Here is a 22,954-nt window from a genome sequence, read left to right as displayed (position 1 = left end):
AAGAAAGATGGAACACTTCGACTATGTATTGATTACCGAGGATTGAATCAATCAATAGTCAAGAACAAGCACCCTATTCCTAGAATAGATGAGCTTCTTGATCGTCTTCAGGGTGCAAATATATTCTCCAAGATTGATCTCAGGTCGGGTTACTATCAAATAAGGATCAAGGAAGAAGATATCCCAAAGACAGCCTTCAACACAAGATATGGGCACTTTGAATTCCTAGTTATGTCATTTGGGCTTACAAATGCACCTGCCACCTTCAACAGGTTCATGCAGGATATCTTTAGGCCATATCTTGATGATTTCGTACTTGTCTTCCTCAACGACACTTTAGTCTATTCCAAATAGGAAGAAGATCATGAACCCCAACTTTGGATTGTCCTTGAGACAATGAGGTCACATAAGCTGTATACTAAGATGAAGAAGTGTGCATTCTTCAAACGTCAGATTGAATATCTGGGATTCATAGTATCAGCAAAATGAATCTCAGTGGACCCAGCCAAGGTTAGAGATGTGCTAGAATGGCCAATACCAACATCTGTCAAAGAAATACGCAACTTTCTTGGATTGACAAGATGGTATAGGGTCTTCATAAAAAACTATGCTTTGATTGCAGCACCTCTAATGGACTTACTAAAGAAGCAAACTTCCATTGCATGGTTAACTCCCGAACAAACTAGCTTCGATAGGTTGAAGTAGAGTTTGGTATCAGCACCTATCCTAAAGCTTCCAGACCTCAATAAGGAGTTCGAGGTAGTAACTGATGCTAGCACACTTGCCTTGGGATGTGTGTTCATGCAGGAAGGTCATCCTGTAGCATACTCTTCAAGGAAATTGAAGAGTCATGAGAAGAATTATGCTACGCATGATCTGGAATTGCTAGTTGTCATCCATGCTCTAAAGCTTTGGGGACACTACCTGTTGGGCAACAAGTTTACTCTAGTAGCTGACCATAAGAGTCTCAAATGGATCTTTACCCAGAATGAGCTCAACATGAGGCAACGTGGATGGATTAAAGTGCTGGAGGAATATGACTTTGAAATCAAGTACCGACTTTGAAATCGAGTACCGACCAGGGAAAGAGAATGTAGTTGCTGATACACTCAGTCGCAAGGCATTCCTTAATTCTCTAATCTTGCAGAATCCATCAACAGCTAGATCTCTAGCTACAAAAGCATCTATGCCAAACAATCCAATACTTGAGTTAGCTAGAGAGGATGCATGCCATGACCCGGCCTACCAATCAATGCTAAGGGAGATCTCTATCAAGGATCAGAACCAAAAGTTGCAGGCTAAGTATCATGAATTTTCTATCAATAGTGGACTTGTCTACTATAGAACAAGGCTATGTATACCAGCAAACCAATCACTTAAGTAGAAGATATTGTGGGAAGCTCATGATTCCCCTTTCGCAGGACATCCTGGCTATGCCAAGACTCTTAATGCAGTTAGGAAGAGCTACCATTGGGAGAGGCTCAAAGGTGATGTTCTCAAGTATGTCACCGAGTGTTTGTTTTGTCAATGTATCAAAGCCGAACGTGTCAAGATGCTAGGGAAGCTGCAACTGCTTGAAATCCCCCAAATGAAATTGGAATTCATCAATATGGACTTTGTTGTTGGCCTACCCCAAGTTCAGGGAGGATACAACTCCATCATGGTTATGGTTGACATGCTTACTAAGGTTGCACACCTTATTCCAGTAAAGATAAACTATAAAGCCTCAGACATTGCAAGATTTTTTATCAAGGAGATATTCAAGCTACATGGGTTACCTAGAAGAATCATTAGTGATCATGATTCTCTCTTCACATCACACTTCTGGAGAGCTATCTTTGAAGCCATTGGGACTCAACTCTGCTTTAGCACCGCTTACCATCCCCAAAAGGATGGACAAACAGAGCGAGTAAATCAAGTCATCGAGGATATGCTTAGGGCATACTGTTGTCGTGAGCCGAAGAGGTGGATTCAATACTTTCCTTTGGTTCAATTTGCCTACAATGCTTCTTACCAACAAAGCATTCAGATGACCCCTTTCCAAGCATTGTATGGTCATGACTGTCGAAGTCCCCTAAACTTCTCAGATCCAACCTTAAAGTTGAAGCTTCAAGGCAGATGTTGGAAGAGATGGATGACCAAATAAAGTCAATAAGATAGGACATCCAAGCTGCCAAGGATAGACAAAAGGCCTACGTGGATTTGAAGCATCAAGATAGAGTCTTCAAAGAATGAGACATGGTCTTCATTCGCGTATGCCCAAAGAAGAGTTCCCTATCCTTAGGAGATTGCAAGAAGCTAAGTCCAAGGTATTGTGGACCGTAAAAGATCCTCAAGTTCCTAGGACCTAATGCTTATAGATTGCAACTCCCTGACAACCTAAAGGTTCATAATGTATTCCATATCAGCCTATTGAAAAAGTATGTACCTAATCCTAACCATGTACTTGATGACCAACAAGTTGTAATGCCTAGTCAAGGAGTCCTTGAACTAAGGCCTGACAGGATCTTAGATGTTAGGGAGAGACAACTAAGATCCAGAACCTTGAGAGAATGCCTCGTCCAGTGGAAAGATTATCCCGCAGAGGATTCCACTTGGATAGATGAAGGAACTCTCAACCATCAATATCCCCAGTTTATCTTGAGATGAGGACATCTCGATTCCTCCAAGGGGGAGAGAATGTAACAACTCCAAAATCCGAAAGTCCCATATGAAAGCCCTCATAGGGATAACATTTTTCGAATTAAGCAAAAATTTTAAATTATTTCCCCTCTTCTTCAGTCGACTGTCGAGCTGGAGGAAGAGGGGAATAGCAAGAGAGGCAAGCTTCTTGCTGGAGCTTCCCTAGGCAATGGTACATGCCCGAAGACACGCAAGGGAGGGAGAATATTATCCCCTCCCCTGTATATATTGAGGGAGCGCGGACTCAAGAGAGGCCGCCAGAGATCGGGGAAGAAGACACTGTGTGCCGGCATATACTATAGAGTGGGAGAGAGAAGGCCATGTGGTAATCGTGAAGGAGAGACGCTGCCTTTTATGCCATAAGTGGTGGCCATGGAGGAATCATGAGGGAGGGAGAAGCTAAGGAGGTCGCCGCTAGTCCACCCTGGGGAGCCGTAAGCTACTGCGCGAGTCAGGAGCCACCGTTAGCACGCCGCTGTTTTTTTCCCCCCGCCCCCACGTGTAGAAGCTCCAAAGAGCTTCTAGAAGCTTCTAAGGGGGCTTCATAAGCCCCCCTTCCCCCCCCCCCCCTCCCCCCCCCCAATAAAAGTTTGACCTTAAAGGTCCCTTTTTAGCCCCTGTGTTTTAAATCCTCCTTAGGCCCTTTCCTATAGCCTTAAGACTACCCCCCCCCTTAATTCCCTCCTAAGACCTCCCTAAGCCCTTTTTCTCCCACCCCCTAAAAATCCCTCCCTAAGGGTTCCCTTAGGCCTTTTATGTCCTTTTTTCTTTTCCTCCTAGCTGTGGTTCGTGAGGGATTGTCAAAACAACTCGTACCCCCCCTCCCCCCCCCCAGAATTTCAAAGTCTTCATGTGCCCTTGCGTATAACACCCCATCCACGAAATTTCCTCCCTAAGGACCCTTATACTCCCTTTTGTTTTACACCTTTTATTCCCCATTCGTGTGAGTCTTTAGAAGGCCATTAAGCCTTTCGCATGGCTTTAATGGGCCTTAGTCGCAAAAGATTTTGAAACACCCCCTTTTCAAAATCCCTACCTCAAGGAGGAAGCCTTCTAAAACTGCTTTCGACGGACGGTGCAAGTTATCGCAAAAGGGAGCCACGGTGGAATTTCAAAAAGGAGTTGTAAAGATGCATCCACGACGTAGAGACTACAGTCGCGATGCCTCCTAAGAAATCCCAAGGCGCAGTCGCAGGAGGATCATCTCCTAGCATCCACGTGGACATCTCACCCCAAGCCCAGGTTTTCCTTCCTAATTTTTATTTGGTATTATTATAATTCAATCGTGCAAGGATAATTGTTGGAAATAGGATGCATTTTTTGTCTTAAATGCTTTAGAAAAATTAGCTCATAACGGAGGAATTTAGTCATTAATATTTTCAATAAAACAAGCAAAATAAAGGGTGCATAAATGCATTTCTAGCAAATAGCTTTATGCATTACAATGAATTAAAATTAGATTAATGTCCATTGTTATAAAATGGAATTATAATAGATACTTCATTTAAACATGGAAGTACAAACTGCATATCGCATTATTAAGCCATATCCTTTTCGCAATGAATCATCATGGGAAGTGCTAGGAATCCTTAGGAAAGTGTAAGGCATGAAACGATTCTTACGATGCATAACTCTAGGAAAATTTACTTTTTCAACTACATAAATTATCAAGTAAAAGGTTGCTTGTTTAGCATGAATTTTTTTCGCAAGTTATAGGAAGATTAGTTGGAATTAACCTAACCTATGCCTAACCTTAATCCATAAGTTAAGGTTGAAAAAATCAATTTACGTGTAGACAACGAGTCATATGTTTATGAAATGTTAACGTAACTATCTTCAAGAGTTAAACAAAGTGGCACAAACCTAAATACCTAAACCGCGGAGTACTCATTTATAATGAGTTAAATTTTAAGAAATTCACTAGGAAATTAATACGTGAGCTAATCATACATATTGCTAAAACTGAAACTCCTATATCCTAAATACTTGCCCACATTCACGGAATGTAAGGATAGTGAAACATATTTGGGAAGTGATCTACGGTTTGTCCCTAAGAATCTTACGAGATGGAACTTGGAACCCTAGGACTGACAATGTCAGGCTAATGTAATCAGGAACAGATTGTTTCATGACTCCATTCAATGAGTAGTATAGTTTCATAGTTTGATGTGATGCTTGTGCAACAAGTGCGGAGTCGTATGGTCTTGTGATTGGATCACAAGGGAATGGCCAATTCTCGCAATGAGGTTGGCAGGTCCTTACGCAAGTTAACTTGCAAGAGGATGAATAATCATCCTAATATATTATCTTCTTGAGTAAAGTTAATTGTTTGGAAGCAAAAGACCACCCGATAAACTGAAATAATCTATCAACTTAAGGTTTGACCAAGTTGGGTTAGTAGGGTATGCCCTAACCCAGGATATAGGGGATCTTCCCAAGTTGCAAGTCATCCCGGATCAAGTGCTGGATGCATTCAAAAGGAAGGTTTCATTCCTTAGCAGTTTGCCAACAAAAATGACCAATGGAAATGTTTGTTCTTATTACAAACTTAAGAGCACTGTTTCATTTTGTTTGATCAATGAATTAAAGGATAAATGGATATCTAATACTTCAAGTTGAAGGCTTGAAGGGAGTGGCAGCTTCAGTTACCTGCGACTGCCTGCCTGCTGACCCTAACCAAGGGGGTTTTTAACCGCGCCGGGAAAGTGGACCGAACCCACCGCGAGAGGTCTCTCCGTTGAGCGCTACTTGGAGCAGGAGGATACTTGGGTGCCAAGGGGGGGCTCTGGCCATAAATCCCTCGCCTTCCGGGCCCTACACAAGAGGCTAACATGACTCGAGATTGGATCTTGAGGCCCGCATACTAATCTACGGGTGAAAACTTGGATTAGTGATCCCTGTGGATTGCTGGATAGCCTTCCGGTGGATTGTGGATAAGCCTACGGGTTGGACTTTTTGGATTTCAAAGATAAATATGATAACCCATTAATAAGGAACTTGTTTGACATTGTTTTTCTATGTCAAGTGATATGATTATGTGAAAGAACTAGTGCCTAACGGGCTAATTAAAGAAGTTGATTGTTACATGTCCAACTAAATGTGCTAGGTAATTAAATAACTAAAACAACCCGAGAAAAGTGCGGAGGATAGGACCATAGGTCTGTCCTATGAATGGGTGGTCCTGGTTGGCCGGGAACTTTTCTCAAATCACCATGGACAGTAGGAAGATCGTCAAAGAACACGAACAACAAAAGAGTTGACCTAGAGTTATGATTGATCCCGATTTACGCTGTTTTAGGGGAACGGAATGGGACTATGCCTTATGGCAGAGAGGTTGAGCTTTGCATCCCTCTCGTTTCCCATTCTCCTTGAACCAAGTGCAGCATGAATCCGCTTCGGACGTGGCGTTTCTACGTAAAGTAGTTCGCTTGGGTCCACGCTAGTTGCCGTTAGGAAATAACCAATAAGGAAAACCCTAATTCAGGTCGATCCTAAGTGGAAACGGTTGGAATACTTCCGCTACGTGGCAGACGCGGAAAGCCCTAGATCGCAAACCCTGTAACATTCTATGGGAGTGCCAGGCGGAGCTTTCTAGACATCCTTTCCGATGGATTGCTAAGTGGGCTAAACAACAGCTGATACTATGCATGGTGGTTGCTGAAAATATATAGAACACCTCATCTCTTTTAGGTGCTTTTAAAACGGGAGCTTTTACTAGCTCCTGCTTCACATCCTCAAATGCTACCTTACAAGGGTCACTCCATTCAAACAAACAGCTAAAGGACAATAGATTTGTAAGCGGCAACGTTCTTTCTGCCAAGGCGTTTATGAATCTTCGGTAATAACCAACCGAAGATAGAAAGCTATGAACTTCTTTCGGAGTGCATGGTGGACCCATGGAAACTATGACTTTGACCTTCTCGGGATCTGTCGCAATACCTACCGAACTGACCACATGGCCCAGCAATAGCCCATAAGGTACACCAAAAACACACTTAAGTGGTTTTCGAGCAATACAAAATTGCCTATACCGCTCAAAGCACTTTCTTAAAATGATCAACTGCCTTTCTCTCACGGTGGCGTCCCCTAAGTCATCAATAAACACCTTCACCTCTTCAGGGGATATGTCACCGAATGTCTTATCTGCTGTTCATTGCCACGAACCGGGCGCATTGCACAAACCAAAGGCCATCACATGGTATGCAAAAGTACCAAAGACAGTAATAAAAGTTGTTTTCAACTTTTCCTCTTCTGCAATCGCCATCTGGTTATATCCTTCAAAGCAATCCATAAACGAGTATATCTCCCTACCCGCTAATTGATCCAAAATCTGGTCAATAAATGGCAATGGGTAGTAATCCTTAACTATTTGCTTATCCAGCTCTCTAAAATCCACACATAATCGGATTTGATTTTTTTCTTCTTCCCGATAACAACAGGTGAACACCATTCCGTGTGTTGCATAGGAAAAATCAAACCTCCTTTCCGAAGCTTTTGTAACTCCTCAAACAGCCCATCCCTCAATTCAAAAGGCATACGCCTTACTTTCTGACGCACAGGACGACTGCCCTCTTCTATAGGAATAGTATGAACAGCCAGGCTGGGAGGAATACCTCTCAACTCATCATAACTCCAGGCAAAGATATCGTGGAATTCGTGAATCAAGGACACAGTCCTCCCTTTTGGCATGCCAAGGTCTAGCTCGATAACATCTGCATCTCTTATATGATCTTGGGCCTCTATCGGATCATTCAAAGTGATCTGACAGATGTATTCCGTGGTGGATCCCTCTTTGGACTCATCACTCGATGATGTCTCAGTGGCAGATAAATGCTCTAATGTCTCCAATTCTGTAGAAGATAGAGGAGCTCTCTCACTCTGCGGGGACTCAGGATAGGCATCAATCACCACGTGCTGAGCACCTCTATTGAATATCAGCCGACCGGTGGGTATATCCACTTGGCAGTCCGCTTGCAAGATCCAATGTCGTCCAAGTAATACTTGGTAACTTGGATGCCCTGCAAAACGAATCACCCTAAAGTCCAATAGGCATTCTACATTTACAACAGTGACATGGACCTTAGTAATGCAGCCTTCCGGCTGTCTCAAACTATCATCCGCCATTCTAAGAATTCTGGAGGTATCTTTCTGGATCGCAAGATCCAACCTTTCCATCAGTTCAGAGCTCATAATGTTAACAGATGATCCCTGTCGATGACAATGGCATAATCTACTAATATCCCATCGACATAGGCTGCGACCCTTGGGCAATGCTTCTCAGCATGCTCGAACCAGTCATCACCAACTCGCGCAATACCCAAAAACACAATATTAGTGAGTTTGGGAATCTCCCAATTCCCATTTTTTGAATACTAAAAAGGTGGCACCCGGATAACATGCCCATAACTATCTCAAAACCATATGGTGTGACCTGTCATTGGAAAGCGCTTGAAAAATGGAATCTATTGAGCTATAGAGCGCTTGATTCGGAGTTATAGTGTTAAAGTTATGACAAATCCAAACATTTGACCACGTGTCCCAAACTTATGGGAAATTCCCATATTCCCCAATATGGTGTTCAAAGGTTCCACGATATACCTGGTACGCAGGATCTTTCCTTGCGTACTCCTGGGGAAAGCTTAATAAGCTGTAAAAGGTTCACATCCGGCTTGACTTCGCAAAGAGAGCTCGCCAAATCGAATTCATGATAGTTCGGTAGAGTTCGATTTTCATGCCAAACTATCCGCTCTTTAGGTCATTGAACCGGCTTTATTGCTTCTCTTTTAACTTTCACCTTCTTCCTCGGTGGTTCCTTATCCTTCTTAACATCGGCTTTACTCTCCACGGGCTTCAGAGGTCCCCCTTCCATGGCAAGATCCAAAACTTGCGTTCCTTTGTTGCCCTATTTAGGGTTTCCGTCGATAGGCTTATCCTTGTCAGCCTCTCTACCCTTTTGACCTCTTGTAAGGACAGCTCGCAGATTAGAGGTTTCAACGTCATTAACGTGCACAACCTCAATCAAACTAACCCCACTACCACTAGGCAGCTCCTCCACTGTAGTCTTTGGTCGTTGGAGTATTTGTTTAGGCCCATCTTCTCACTGGGAATCATTTCCTTGCGCACGATGATTAACAGGCCCTGGTTGCGGACTACCTCATTGGAGGGAACTAATCTTACTTCAGCAAGTGGCTGGTAAGTGGCCGGATTTCCCACAAATGTCTCACTTGACATTTGGGCAGTTTCGTGGGTAATGTTGCCCACCACACCATTTGCAGCTAAACCTCGAAGGTGCACCCTCATCTGGGTATCTACTTGCTATCAAATTTTGTTTTTTTAAAAAGAAAGTTGACATCAACGGCTATTTGTCAATACTGCTCCGTAATCATGTCGATATAATGCTTCATCATGTCCTTAACCTCGCCAAGAACATTGGAAGCACTCGACTTGTAGCCTTGATCATTACCATGTCGTTCCATCGGCCTGACAATTCGACTAGGCACTGGTTGTTGAACCACATACATGGTATTAGGATTAACTGCCTGGCTTCCACCATTTGGAGCCATTTGACTGCCTGTAGGCATCGACATGCTAGGGGGAGCTGGTAATAAAGGCACATTCTGCATTATGTTCCCTCTCCCATTAGGATTAGCCATCGCTATCCCTTGGCTACTACTGCCATTGGTCGTCGCTATGTTATTTCCCAATGCTAGATCCATATTCGCATTGCCTCGAGAGGCATAGGCTGCTTGTAGTCAGGATTCTACTTCTTTTGCTCTTGTAATGGCAGTATCTATGTCCCCCAAAGGGACACTACTCAATTGCAACTGGATATTAAAGTCCAAACCATGCAAAAAATATTGCAATTGGGCAGCTGCGGGGATAGGAATAGAGGTTTCCAACTTACGGAAAACCTCTTTTAGTTTCTTCGCATAAGCACGAATATCCTCGTGTGGTTCTTGGCGGGTCACGTTAAGTACACGCAACCAATATTGCCCACCCCTTTCAGGGGCAAACTCCCTTCGAAAAGCTCCGTAAAATGAATCAATATTCAATATGGTTCCGGCTTCTAAACCATGATACCATATGGCAGCTCTTCCTTTGAGAGTCATGTTGGAGAACATCATTAAATGTCCTTCTTCTTGGATGCGACAGTTAAACATCAGCTTTTGAAACTCCCTGATGTAGAGTTCCTCATCTTCCTCAACTAGCCCATTAAAAATGGGTAGTGGGTAACCTAGAGCCGGAAAATCCATCGTTCCTGCAGGAATTGCAATGGAAATTGGATTTGCACTAGAAATAGGGGATGGTGGGGTTACACCTCCTGCACTTGATGCAGACTGCCTTATGAAAGGAAGGGGAGTACTAGAGCTTCCACCTTCTCCTACTGTTGGTGGCACCAAGACCACTAGATCCACTCCCTCGTAAGGGTTCAGCACCGCTACGCTTAGGGGAATACCTCCTAAGAATTTCAGCACGTTGCCTAGATCTTTCGTCTCTCTCTTGTTTTTGGATTTCTGCTAGACGATGCTTATCGATGAATAACGGGTCAATCTCAGTATCCTTTGGCATAAACTGCTAACTGGTCCCTAGACAACCAGGATTCAAGGACCGCCACTTCTAAGTGGCTCCCGGAAAACGCACCACTGATGGAACCTAAAACGGGCAGGAACTGGCTCATGCACTAGCCAGACCTCTATCATGCACTCAACAACCCCTCGGCCTCGTGGCCAGGAGCGTGGATGACACATACATCATCTTCCTAAACATCTTGTGTTTGTATCACATATTGTAGTCCAACTCTAACCCAATTAACACTCCTCAGAGGGAGTCCCTAGCACATTGCCAAATGGCACGAAGCACAAACATAGGAGGTCCTCCCACGGCTGACTGCCGCTACCTCACTGCGACTCTCCTACACCTTGGGGATTGGCCCCTCAATGCATCACTAAACATATATAACACAATATCGCACACATTTCCACTCAAGGTACCAATTGATCGTATCCATGGATGTACCATTTTCCTCACTTTATTTCCCCTTTAGACCCAACGCCTAGCCTACAGCTTGGACACCTTACTCACTCAACGTTGGTCATATTCCTCTAGAAAGCAATTGCCATGCATCGAGGAGGTATTATCTGATATTTTTTAAACTTCATGCTTCATGAAAATTGTGAATTCCCATGTGCTCAAACAAAGTAAAATCAGCATTGTGCACATGTGGAAAGCATTTCTTTCAATGATTTCGACTATCGCTCGTATGCGGCGTTGCATGAACCTAGCACCGAGAAACCCTCATGCTACTAGGTCCTTAATTCTTAATTATCGACCAACCTAAATGGTATGCATAAAAAACAACAAGCTTTTCATCATTTCATTCAACATTTAAACACCTTTCGCACACTCTAACCCCTCACCCGTTTAGGTTGTGCATCGTGCATAGGTTTAGGATTCATTTTCCACATTTTTATTGTATAAAAAGCAATAAAAACTCACTAAAACATAAAGATAGGGCTGAACTGAGGCTAAATCTCATACGTCAGACCCCCCATACATCCACAAACATGAATCTTATTTTTCCTTAATTTTTCGCACTCAAAATCCATTTTTTCCCTATTTTTTTGCTCATTTTCCCTATTTTTCTTGTATTTTTTGCAATATTAAATAATTGAAAATACAAAGTGAGTTGTGGGCTGTGGCCCTTAGGTTCATTTTCAGCAAAAACACAAGTTTAGTTGGTGTGTCTTATTATATTTTCCATTTATAGATATCAAAAACACCGAATTTCCCCCTATTTCGCGTGTTTTATGGGTTTTACACTATTAATTTCATCCACAACACTTATGATTTTCTGATTTTCTAAGCATAAACATATCAAACTCATAGAAAACAACATTATAATGCATAATCATCCCATGGGAACAAATATTCATGAAGCAAATTGCATAAAACATCAATTTCCTTTGTAAAAATGAGATTACCGTTCTTTGCGGGTTGCAGGTTTTTATTTGCCATATCTCGGGACTGATTTCCAGCCACCATTAATGCTCATGATAGTTCACAATCAACAACCTTCCTTCCTCTTACACCACGGAGCAATCCGGTCTTCATTGGACAAGCATCTGCCATCCATTCTTCTTCTTCTTCTTCACCACATGAATCTGCCTTTAGGGGAGAGAGAGGGAGGAGAGAGAAAGACTAGATTTCTATCTCTGCATTCAGGCCACCATTGGGGGAGTGAAGACAGGTGATAGAGTCCATAGGCAGAGGGGAATGAAGCCCCATAATCCATTAGGCAGGGTGTTTGTAAGCTGCATGATGCCTCCCATCCTCTCATGGTGCAAATTTTGGCGCTATTGTTGGCCACGTTTTCTTCCTCATCCCACGATTTCTTTCCTCCAAGTTGCATGCCTTTTGGTTGGGGGGTTAAAATTCCCCCAAAGGGCACCCCCCCTTTGGTCCATGTTGTGGCCACCCTTTCAAATCTTGACCATTTCTTGGCCTTTTCCCCGTCCGGACTCGGAATTGAGCTCTGAAAAATCTTGGGCATCCGACTTGGCATCCCGCATTGGCCGATAACTCGTGTCAACCCGCACGACTGTCTGAAAAATTATGAATAATAAACGAGTGTCACTCGAGCACCTTTAAAGCACTTTGGCGCTTAAAATCGTCTTGGATCGAGTCGCCGCCTTCGACGTTGAATATTTTTCCCTTGATATTCATAATTTTTAGCTATTTTTAAGCACTTCTCAGCACTAAAATTTCGCTCTCACTCACTCACACACACACACACACACACACACTCTCTCTCTCTCTCTCTCTCTCTCTCTCTCTCTCTCTCTCGGCTCAATAAAATACAATATTAGTAAGTTTGGAAATCTCCCAATTCCCATTTTTTGAATACTAAAAAGATAGCACCCGGATAACATGCCCATAAGTTTCTCAAAACCATATGATGTGACCTATCATTGGAAAGTGCTTGAAAAATGGAATCTATTGAGCTATAGAGCGCTCGATATGGAGTTATAATGTACAAGCTATGAAAAATCCAAAGATTTGACCACGTGTCCCAAACTTATGGAAAATTGCCATATTTCCCAATATGGTATTATAAGAGTCTCTCCTCTTAATTCAAGCAAATCTCTATGGCTATTCATGGCCCATATTTATAATTAAATTGAAGGGAGGGAGGTCTCATGAGTTGTGGCCAGGAAGAGGAGTTCTTTATTGAGGTTATCTTGCCAGTCTAGCTATCTGGAAGCTTTCAAGATGCAATCTAAGATTGGTGATGAGATCTTTGAGGTCTAGAGAGGCTACGAGAGATGCCATGACTAATTCGCCTAGCTTTTGCATGATCTGTCTTCAATCTAGGGCCTCTTGTCAAACTAAGAAAAGGGGGAGATCGTTGGGGTTTTTTGCTGAGATTGAGAAGTGAGATCTCATGCTTTTTTCCCTTATTTACATTTGCCAAAATTGGGGAGGATGAGGGTGCTATTGTTTTTATGAAAAGAGAGGGGGGGAGGCACGGCGCCTTCAATCATTGACTTCCTCTTCATTAAGCTTTTTAAAAACCTTAGGGATGTTTTTCATCCAAGCTTTAATCCTTTGCAATTCAAGTCTTGACTTCTTGACTTGCTCAAGTCCTTAAATGTGTTCGGTCTCCTCTAGACTTACTAGCCATAACCATCATGCACATGGTGATTCATGTGTAGAGATATTTGCAGCCCTATGGATATTTGAAGGTATCAGGGCACAATATATACATTATTTTATTTGAGATCCCACTTTTGATAGTCTAAACTCTTAAAGTTTAATGTACAGGAAGTTGAAACATCACAAGAATTGATTGGCTAATGTGGAACCCTTTCATCTATGCTAGGATATAGCTTGAAGCTTATCCCGATACTTTTTCTCACCCATTTGTAATGTCATCCATTGAGCTATCTGTGATATTGGTTGGGCATTTGACTCCATAAGCTTATCAATAATCCAATAAAAATGATATGATCCATTTTTTTTACTAGTGTAGTATGCCTTGATGCATGTTTAGTCGCATGTTCACATATGGTAGCATTAAGTGCATTAAGCTCCCCTTGTATTTGAGGGTCTTGATGAGGTTCATGGGGTTAAGTATCCATCATAGAATATTTGATTTTCTTAGATAAACCATCTAATGCATTATTCTTATCTTTATTCCTAACCATTAGAGTGTAGTCCAATTAGATTCCTAGAATAACAATATGATGACTAAACTTAGTGTAAGTGGAAATATCTTCCAATAATCCTATTAAACTACTCTTCCTCTTGGGATTTAGCCCAAGATAAACTTTAACAAGAGTTTATTTTCAAAAATTTCCATCCTTGAAAGTTTCGGTAATCCATTAGTTCTTCCAAGACTTCTACAAGTAAACTCCTATGATAATCTTTTTTTTTTCTTAAGGGAATTCTATAGATCCTAATCTAGCGGTAATTCACTAGATTCAAAACCCTTGGATATTTTATTATAAAAGTATTCTAATAATTCCATCTCAAGTTTTTTCAAGGAATTAGCGTTCGTATTTATCGATCAAAGGTTTTATTAGTTTAATACAATTTAGATTCAAAAATTTTTCTTAAATATTTCTTATTGCAAAAATCAAAGTCCCTAAATCTAGTTCTTGGTAAAAACCTATTTGATGCAATAAAATCATAAATTCTTTCGAGTAGTGTAGTAACTTCCCAGTGTCCTATTCTTAGTACATCTTGTATAATCCAAATTAATCATTTGAATTTGTGATTAAGAATTTTATTTAGAATTATCTATACATGAGATTATATGGAAGATCCTACTCTTATGAATGTAATTTTTTTTTACCAGCCTTTGAGATGATGATCTATTTGTCGTATTTAATATTTAAAATAGTAGTCAAATATGGCACCTGGGGATTTATGACAAGCACTTTGTTGTTGTTGGTATTCGTAGCTTTGTTTGTAATTCTTGTACTTACCATTACATTTGTAGTAGTCATATTTGCAATGTTATTAGTAGCTCTCTTGCTTCTGTGGCGTTTGTAATTTTTTTCTTTGAGGTGGTGGTCTTCAATCACACAATTCTAGAGAAGACTTCGATAATAGAGCTATGGGTTGTCTCGATTGGATTGATAGAGATGCGGATAATAGGAATTGAGAATAAGTTGAGTAGAGTCGCGATTTTATAAGAGATGAAGGTAGAAGGGATGAGATTTAATATAGGAAGGTTGAAGAGCATTCTCCTTGTCTTTGTAATAAGAATTTTCTCTCTCGCTCTTCTCTTGCCTCTCTCTCTCTCTCTCTCTCTCTCTCTCTCTCTCTCTCTCTCTCTTGCCTGTGTGTGTGTGTGTGTGTGTGTGTGTGCGCGCGCTCAATAAGAGTCTCTCCTCTTGATTCAGGCAAATCTCTGCCTATTCATGCCCCATATTTATAATTAAATTGAAGGGAGTGGGGTCTCATGAGTTGTGATAGTCTAAACTCTTAAAATTTAATGTATGAGAAGTCGAAACATCATAAGAATTGATTGGCTAATGTGGAACCCTTGCATCTATGCTAGGCTATAGCTTGAAGCTTATCCCTATACTTTCTCTCACCCATTTGTAATGCCATACATTGGGCTATTTGTGAGATTAGTTGCAAATTTTACTCCATAATCTTATCAATAATCCAATCAAAACCATATGATGTAATTTGTTAACTAGTGTAGTATGCCTTGATGCATGTTTAGTCACATGTTCACATATGGTAGCATTAAGTGCATTAAAGTCCCCTTATATTTGAGGGTCTTGATGAGGTTCATTGGGTCTAGTATCCATCATGGAATATTTGATTTTCTTAGATAAACCATCTAATACATTATTATTATCTTTATTCTTAACCATTAGAGTGTAGTCCCATTAGATTCCCTATTAGTTAAACTGAAATGTTTGAAGCTACAAAACTCTCATTGATAAACTTTCTTATACAAATCAAAGATAAGGATTTTCTTTAAGAATTGAGCACTCAATCTTGAAATTGGATCAACAGAAATAGTTATATCCACTAAATTTAAACTATTAGAATCTCTCTCCATAGTCTATCCCTATCTTGTTAGAGTTGTAATATCCCTACCTTGTTTTGGTCCTTTGCTTCAACAATCTCTCCAACATGATAACTTCACTCACATCTACCTATGTCAAGGATAATGTGTCATTTAAGGGCACTTACATGGGCTCTAAATCATCATGTGGTAGGAAACGTTCCTGCCTAGGTCGGTTTGTTGTACCCCTAGCCTATCTCTTAGACATCTTCAAGAGTGAGGAATAGTCACCTCTCTTTTGTCACACTCTCTCTTGAGCATTGATCCTCTTTCTCAATTTAGTACCATTTCTCAATTGATTCAACTCAAGCGCTCTAAGAATACAAGAGTTTAAATGGATGGAAAGAAGCTTTTGATTGAAGCTTGAAATGAATGGATTAGAAAATGTACCTCATTAATATTAGTAAACTTACTAATTTACCCTCTCTTAATATATCAATTAGAAGGGAACAACTCAAGGATTAGAGAGGAAAATCCATAAGCATGAATGAATGAATGAATGAATTCACATGAATGAGTAATGCTTTGAATGGCTCTATCATTTCAATTACTCTAGGTAATGGATTGATTATAGGCTTAATCATGGATCTAACCTCTCTTAAACAAGTGGATTTAGGCTCAACAATAGGATCTAGAGAGAGATTAAGAAAAACTTCTTCAATGAAGCCAATTAGAGCTTAAAACTCTCAATGATTGGCATAGATTTCTCCAATGGTCTTGAAGCTTCATAGACACCTCCAATATGGCCTTCAAATGCTCCTCAACCTTGATTGCTCCAATAAGAATAAATGGAATCAAATCAAGGTTTGCCTCAAAATCTTTGTTCCTCTTGCATTGCTGGATGAAAAAGTCTCCAATTCTTTCAATCTTGATTATTCCTTGAAGATGTTTAATTGAGATGAGTTCTTTACTTGGTTAGTGAAGCTTTCTTGCAAGAAAATGAAGCTTGAGAAGGAGGTTCAATGGTTATTCTACTATCATTAGGTTTTCCAACAAGAGAATAAGGCAAGAATCATGAACAAATAGAACTCAATCTCTACCAACAAGAATGATACCAAATCAAAGTATGACGTTGGAGAAACGAGCTTGGAATCTCTAATGTGCCCACCTATTGGCTATCCAAACATGTTTTAGCGGTCTATCGAGAAACGAATCTAAGTGTCACTGCCTGGCACTCCCATGGAATGTTCCAGGTTTGTCGCCTAGGGTTTCTTGAGTCCAATTCGCAATGAATGTTCATGGCCGAACCCACTAGGATCGACTTGAAATCTGGGTTCCTAGTGGCCAAGGTCTCCTGACATCATTCTACTGTTGAGTTTTGGACATCCTGCTTCACGTAGAGATACCCAATCCGAAGAAGATTCATACCACACTTGGTTCAAAGAGAATGGGAAACAAGAGAGATACGCCACTCAACCTCTCTGCTAGTAGGGCACAGCCCCATTCTAGTCCCCTAAAATGGCATGAATCAGGTTCTAACCTAGCAGCAACCTTGTGAGAAGCCTCCCAGTTCTCTGGGACCACCCTACCTTAGGACACACTCGTCAAGGGTTCAGCTCACCCACTTCCCTTGATAGCTTTAGTTTTCTAGTTAGGTCCTACCACAATTATGTGTGATATTTAAAATAATCTTCCTTAATTAAGCCTCTTAGGGAACAAGGTTCGTTTGCATAATTTATAGCACAGACATGAATACAAGGCAAACATTCCTTTAACAAGCAAGTTCAAACAAATTCCTTAACTTATCTCACGGTAATCTTTGTCTCCTACCCATACAGGAGAAATTATGTATCCCTTCTATCCAATAGAAGTACTCAGTCCAAATCACATGGCACAATAAATTCCATCCATTATCTAGAATAGGATCTTTCAATGCCCTATACGTTGGGTTCATAGTAGTCTACAACTCTGGAAAGGGGTGTCCAGAGCTCCACTGACCCCAAGCGACCTAGGAGTGAGACACAACTTCTGTGGGTTGGCCTTTTCACCACTTGACCTTCGGCCCATGAATGGAGTCGTGCCCTCTCGAGGTAATTTGCAGTGCAATCTTGGAGATGATGGTGCACAGATTGAATGCCGTATGCGCGCGTAGTGAGCGTCAGAAGGTCCCCAAGAACAAAAGAACTCTACTTTTGCACAAAAAACAAGGAAGAAAGCTTGCACGACATAAAGTAAGAGACTAATTGGGTGCAATCTCCCCCCATGCCTTATGTGAGCGCTCCACAAAGCATGCATTTTATATATTATTCATCTTCAAGCTCAAAAATACCCAATTTACAATTAGCACGCTTTAGCTTTTGTGTTTGCTTTTGTGCCACTAAAGAATTAAAGCTATTGGGCGCCCAAGGAGTCAGGTGGTATTTAAATACAATGTCCAATACAAATATCTAAATCGTGCGCCCATGAGCATACAAAAATAATAAATAAATATCAAGCGCTTTAGTAAATAAGCGCGACAAAATATGGACGCCATGCCTAAGATACGCGTCCATAAAAAATTGATGATAATTTGAATACACGCTATCCTCCAATGCCTCCCAATGCCACCGCTGCTTGCTCTACACATCAACTAAAGCATTCACAATTGTTAGAAAAATAATACAATTAAATCGATAAAAGTGAATACCTAGCAGTCTTCAGCTACAAAAATAAATTGGTTAGAACTCAATCCTAACCTTAATTTATTACAAGTGCGCACTCTAAACTCATAAACGTTTATTTATTTAAATATGTATTTTGCGGAATCACCCGCTATGGAATCACCCACTTACATATTAAATTAACAAAACGCCCGAAAAGGATAGGCATCCCCATCGACTTTTCACACAAAGAATTCACCTTGTGTATGAACCCCGGTAATAAAATTTTACAAAATCCACCGCAAAACCTCACGGAATCCACCGTGGAACATGCCTCCTAGCATCATACCCCCAAGGTGGGATAGCAATTGTCCTCAATTGCTATTAGCTCAATGTGGAGCTAACAGTGTGGGAAAAGCATTTAGGTCTCTAGCGTGCATCCATTGGGCCTCTTCAACATGATGATTTTTAAACTTAACCAAATATCTAGAATATCTACGGCCAGTTCTAGTAGTCATAAAATTAGTATCTACAATAGTTTTAGGCTCAAGGATTTCAGTTTTTTCGTCTAGCAAAGGAGGGTTTTCATAAATAGGGTGTACAGGTAGTTGTCCTCTAAAAGGTCATAATAAACTAATATGAAAGGTGTTGTGAATTTTCCAATGTTGTGGCAATTCTAGTTTAAATGTATTGTCATTGATTTTGTGTATGATCTTGAATGGTCCATAAAATCTAGGTGCTAATTTGACAACAGGGTGTTTATCTACACTTTGTAATCTTTGTTTTCAATTCGTAACCAAACATAATCATCAACTTTAAAACTCATAGCTTTTCTTTTCACATTTACTTGTTTTGTGTATGATTGCTGGGCTTTGGTAATCATATATTTAACTTCATCAAAAATAGTAGCATGCATATTAGCAATATCATCAGTAGTCTGAATTTTGTTTGATAATGATGTAACAGGTGTAGGCAATCGATATCCATAAATAATTTCAAATGGTGCTTTCTTTGTAGCTGTATGTGGTGTGTTATTATATGCAAACTGAAGTAAATGTAGATATGTATCCCATGTGTGTGGTTTTGAAATTGTGTAGGCATGCAAAAGATCTAAGATGGTACTGTTAGTAGCTTCTGTTTGACCATTTTTTTCAGGATGAAATGCAAATGAAAAATCAATCTTTGTTTCTAAGTTAGCAAACAAAGTAATCCAAAAATTATTGCAGAATCTAGAATCACTATCAGAAATAATGACTTTTGGTAAACCATGGTTAGTGAAAACAATTTTCAAAAACAATTGAGCAGCTTGAGATGCAGTTCAGGTTTTCTTGCATGGAATAAAATATTCTTGTTTGCTAAACCTATCTACAATAGTCCAAATCATATCATGATTAGTTTTAGTATTAGGTAGACCAGTGAAAAAATCCATTGAAATCTGTTCCCATGGTCATGATGGAATGGATAATGGCATTAGTAAACCATATTGTTTACCATGGTGTCTTTTTACTCATTGAAAAATTAGGCATTCAAATAAAAAATTAGATACATCAGTATCCATGTGTGGCCAATAAAAATCTCCAATCAATGTACGCAAAGTAGATATAATTCCTTTATGACCTTGATATGGGGGACAATGAATTTCATGCAAAACAAATGATCGAAATGGAACAGTCACACATAATCTTTTTTCATAAAACATAAATCCATTAGTGTAAGACAATGAATCAATATGAATCCAATTATTTGCAACTAATTTATTCCAATCTACTTGAAAAGTAGGATCTTGGTGATAAGTATCTTTCATAGGAATAAGGGAATCAAATGATATCACAGAAATATTTTGAATTGTCGATCTTCTACTCAAAGCATCAGCAACAACATTCTCTTTTCCAGGTTGATATTGTATAAGGGGATGAAAACTTTGAATAAAAGTAGCCCATTTAATGTATCGGTCAGATATTTGTTGTTGACTAAGGAGATGTCTAATGCTTTGTTGGTTAGTTTTGATCATGAATTCAGATCCCATTAAATAATGTTTCCATTGATGTAAGGCTTGTACTACAGCTAACAATTCCTTGTCATAGGTAGAATATTTAAGTTCAGTTGGTTTGAGTTTGCAGCTAGAGTAAGCTATGGGATGAGAATCTTGCATAAGGATTGATCCTATTCAGGATCCACTAGCGTGAGTAACTACTAAGAAGAATGGTTTATTGAAGTCATGTAATTGTAATACATGAGTATGAGTTAAAGCATGTTTCAGCAAATCAAAGGACTTTTATTGATTGTCAGACCAATTATACATGATACCCTTCTTTAAGAGTTTTGTCAAAGATAATGCAAGTAATGAGAAATTCCTCACAAATTTTCTGTAAAAGCTAGCAAGACCTAGGAAAGAACGTAATTCATACACATTTTCGGGTATCGGCCAATTTAAAATTGCTTTTATTTTTTTAGGGTCAACTTTAATACCTTCTGATGAAATAATATGTTCTAAATATTCAATTTCTGTTTGAAAGAATTCACTCTTTTTTGGATTAGCATATAATTGATTGTCTTTTAATAATTTAAAAACTAAAGACAAAGTTCATAATGCTCATTCTCATTTTTACTGAAAACTAATATGTCATCAAAGAAAATAATGACACAATGCTGATGTTTCAAAAATATGCGATTCATCATACGATTGAATGTGCCTAGTGCATTAGTTAAATCGAAAGGCATAACTAGGAATTCATAGTGTCCAAATTGTGTTCTAAATGCAGTTTTGAATATATCAGATTTGTCCAATCTTACTTGATGATATCCAGATTTAAGATCTATCTTACTGAATATGGCAGATCCTTGTAGCTTGTCCATAAGGTCATCTACCCTAGGAATCGGGTATCTATTCTTAACAGTAATTTTATTTAGGACACGATAATCAATGCACATGCGATAGGTATTATTTTTCTTCTTCACTAATAAGATAGGTGTACCAAATGGAGAACTACTAGGTCTAATTAATCCTCTGTTAAGCAATTCGTCTATTTGGTTTTTAATTTCTTTCTATTCAATTTGGTTATGTCTATATGGTGCTTTACATGGTGGTTGTGTTCTAGGAATTAAATCTATCTTATGATCTTCAGGACGTGAAGGTGGTAATCCAGATGGTAAATCAACAGCAAAACAATCTTGAAATTGGGAAAGAAATTGTGCATGCCTAGGATGCGTCTGGTTTTCTTTAGCTTGAATTTCATTCACCCATATTAAATAGGATTTGCTACTTTTACGCAATGCACGTTTAGCCTGAGTGTGAGTAAGCAATGGAAAATTATTGGAAGCGTGCATACCATGCAGTGTGATTTGTTTTCCTTGAAAATAAATTTTAATTGAATGCGTAGAATAATCTATATCAGGATTGTATCAATGACGCCAAGGCATTCCTAAGATAATGTCACTAGACTGCAAAGGTACAACTAAGAAATTTTTTCGTTCAGTATAATCACCAATTTTAATTTCTAAATCATGCACCTCTTGTGTTCCATTATATCTCGTACCTAGGAATGCAACCTTGATGCGATAATGTGTAGAAACAATATGTAAATTCAATTCTTTAACTAATTTTGCAAAAATAAAGTCATGTGTGCTCCCATCATCATGTAAAATAGTCTTTTCTTTACCATGCACAATACATTTCATTGTTAATAAGGAATGGGGAGTTGGCATACCTGGCAAAGTATCAGAAGTAGTAGCAATGTTGTCATCTTCTTCGGTAAAATTTGGCATCTCTTCACGTTCTTCATCTTCTATTGCTCCCAGATAATTGATATGAACAGATGGCTTTTTGGATTGACAATTGGCTGCTAGATGTCCAGCTTGATGACATTTTTAACAAACTATGGGTTTTGCTTTGGATACATTATTGGTAATGGCAGGAAGTTTAGGAATGTTGGGATTTGACTGTAGAGATAGATTAGGGTTTGGATTTGTGTTTGATGGCAAAGCAGGTGGTCGTGTCCAAGATTTACGGAATGAAGATGGAAGAAAAGGACTTTGATTGAATCTTCGAAAATTTGAATTGAATTGTTTGGAACCAAAGTTACCATTAGTTGGAAATTTTTGTGGTCGCTTATCTCGTCCGTGAATTTTGTCTTGAGTGTCATGGGCCAAGGAAATTGCATCTTCAAGGGTTGTTGGCTTGAACATATTAACTTCCGCATAAAAATGTCCAAGTAGGCCAAATATAAACTTGTGTTTATGAGTTGCTTCAGGTACATCTTCAAGCATTCGTAGTTGCAATAGAGCATTCCAGAAACATTCAGTATATTGTGAAATAGGTTTGTGATCCCTTTGTTGTAGAAGATCCCATTGTTTGATTGCTTTTTCGTGGAATTGAGGTGGAAGAAAATTCTGCAAAAATTTCTTTTGGAAAGTCTCCTAGGTAGTGGGACAATCAACGCTTTTACGGACAACAATCCACCATAAGGATGCTCGGTCAACTAAATGGTTAGTGACACATTTAATTTTGTCTTTCTCAGCATATGATTCTTCATGGAAATAATCATCAAATTGATTGATAAAAGTAAGGACAGTCTTTCCATCATGTGATCCATTGAAAGTACAAAAT

The sequence above is a fragment of the Lygodium microphyllum genome, chromosome 6 (assembly GCF_053477565.2).
Source record: "Lygodium microphyllum isolate KBCC chromosome 6, Lygodium_microphyllum_v1.1.10, whole genome shotgun sequence".
NCBI classification, from domain to species: Eukaryota; Viridiplantae; Streptophyta; class Polypodiopsida; order Schizaeales; family Lygodiaceae; genus Lygodium; species Lygodium microphyllum.
This window is presented reverse-complemented; position numbering follows the sequence as displayed.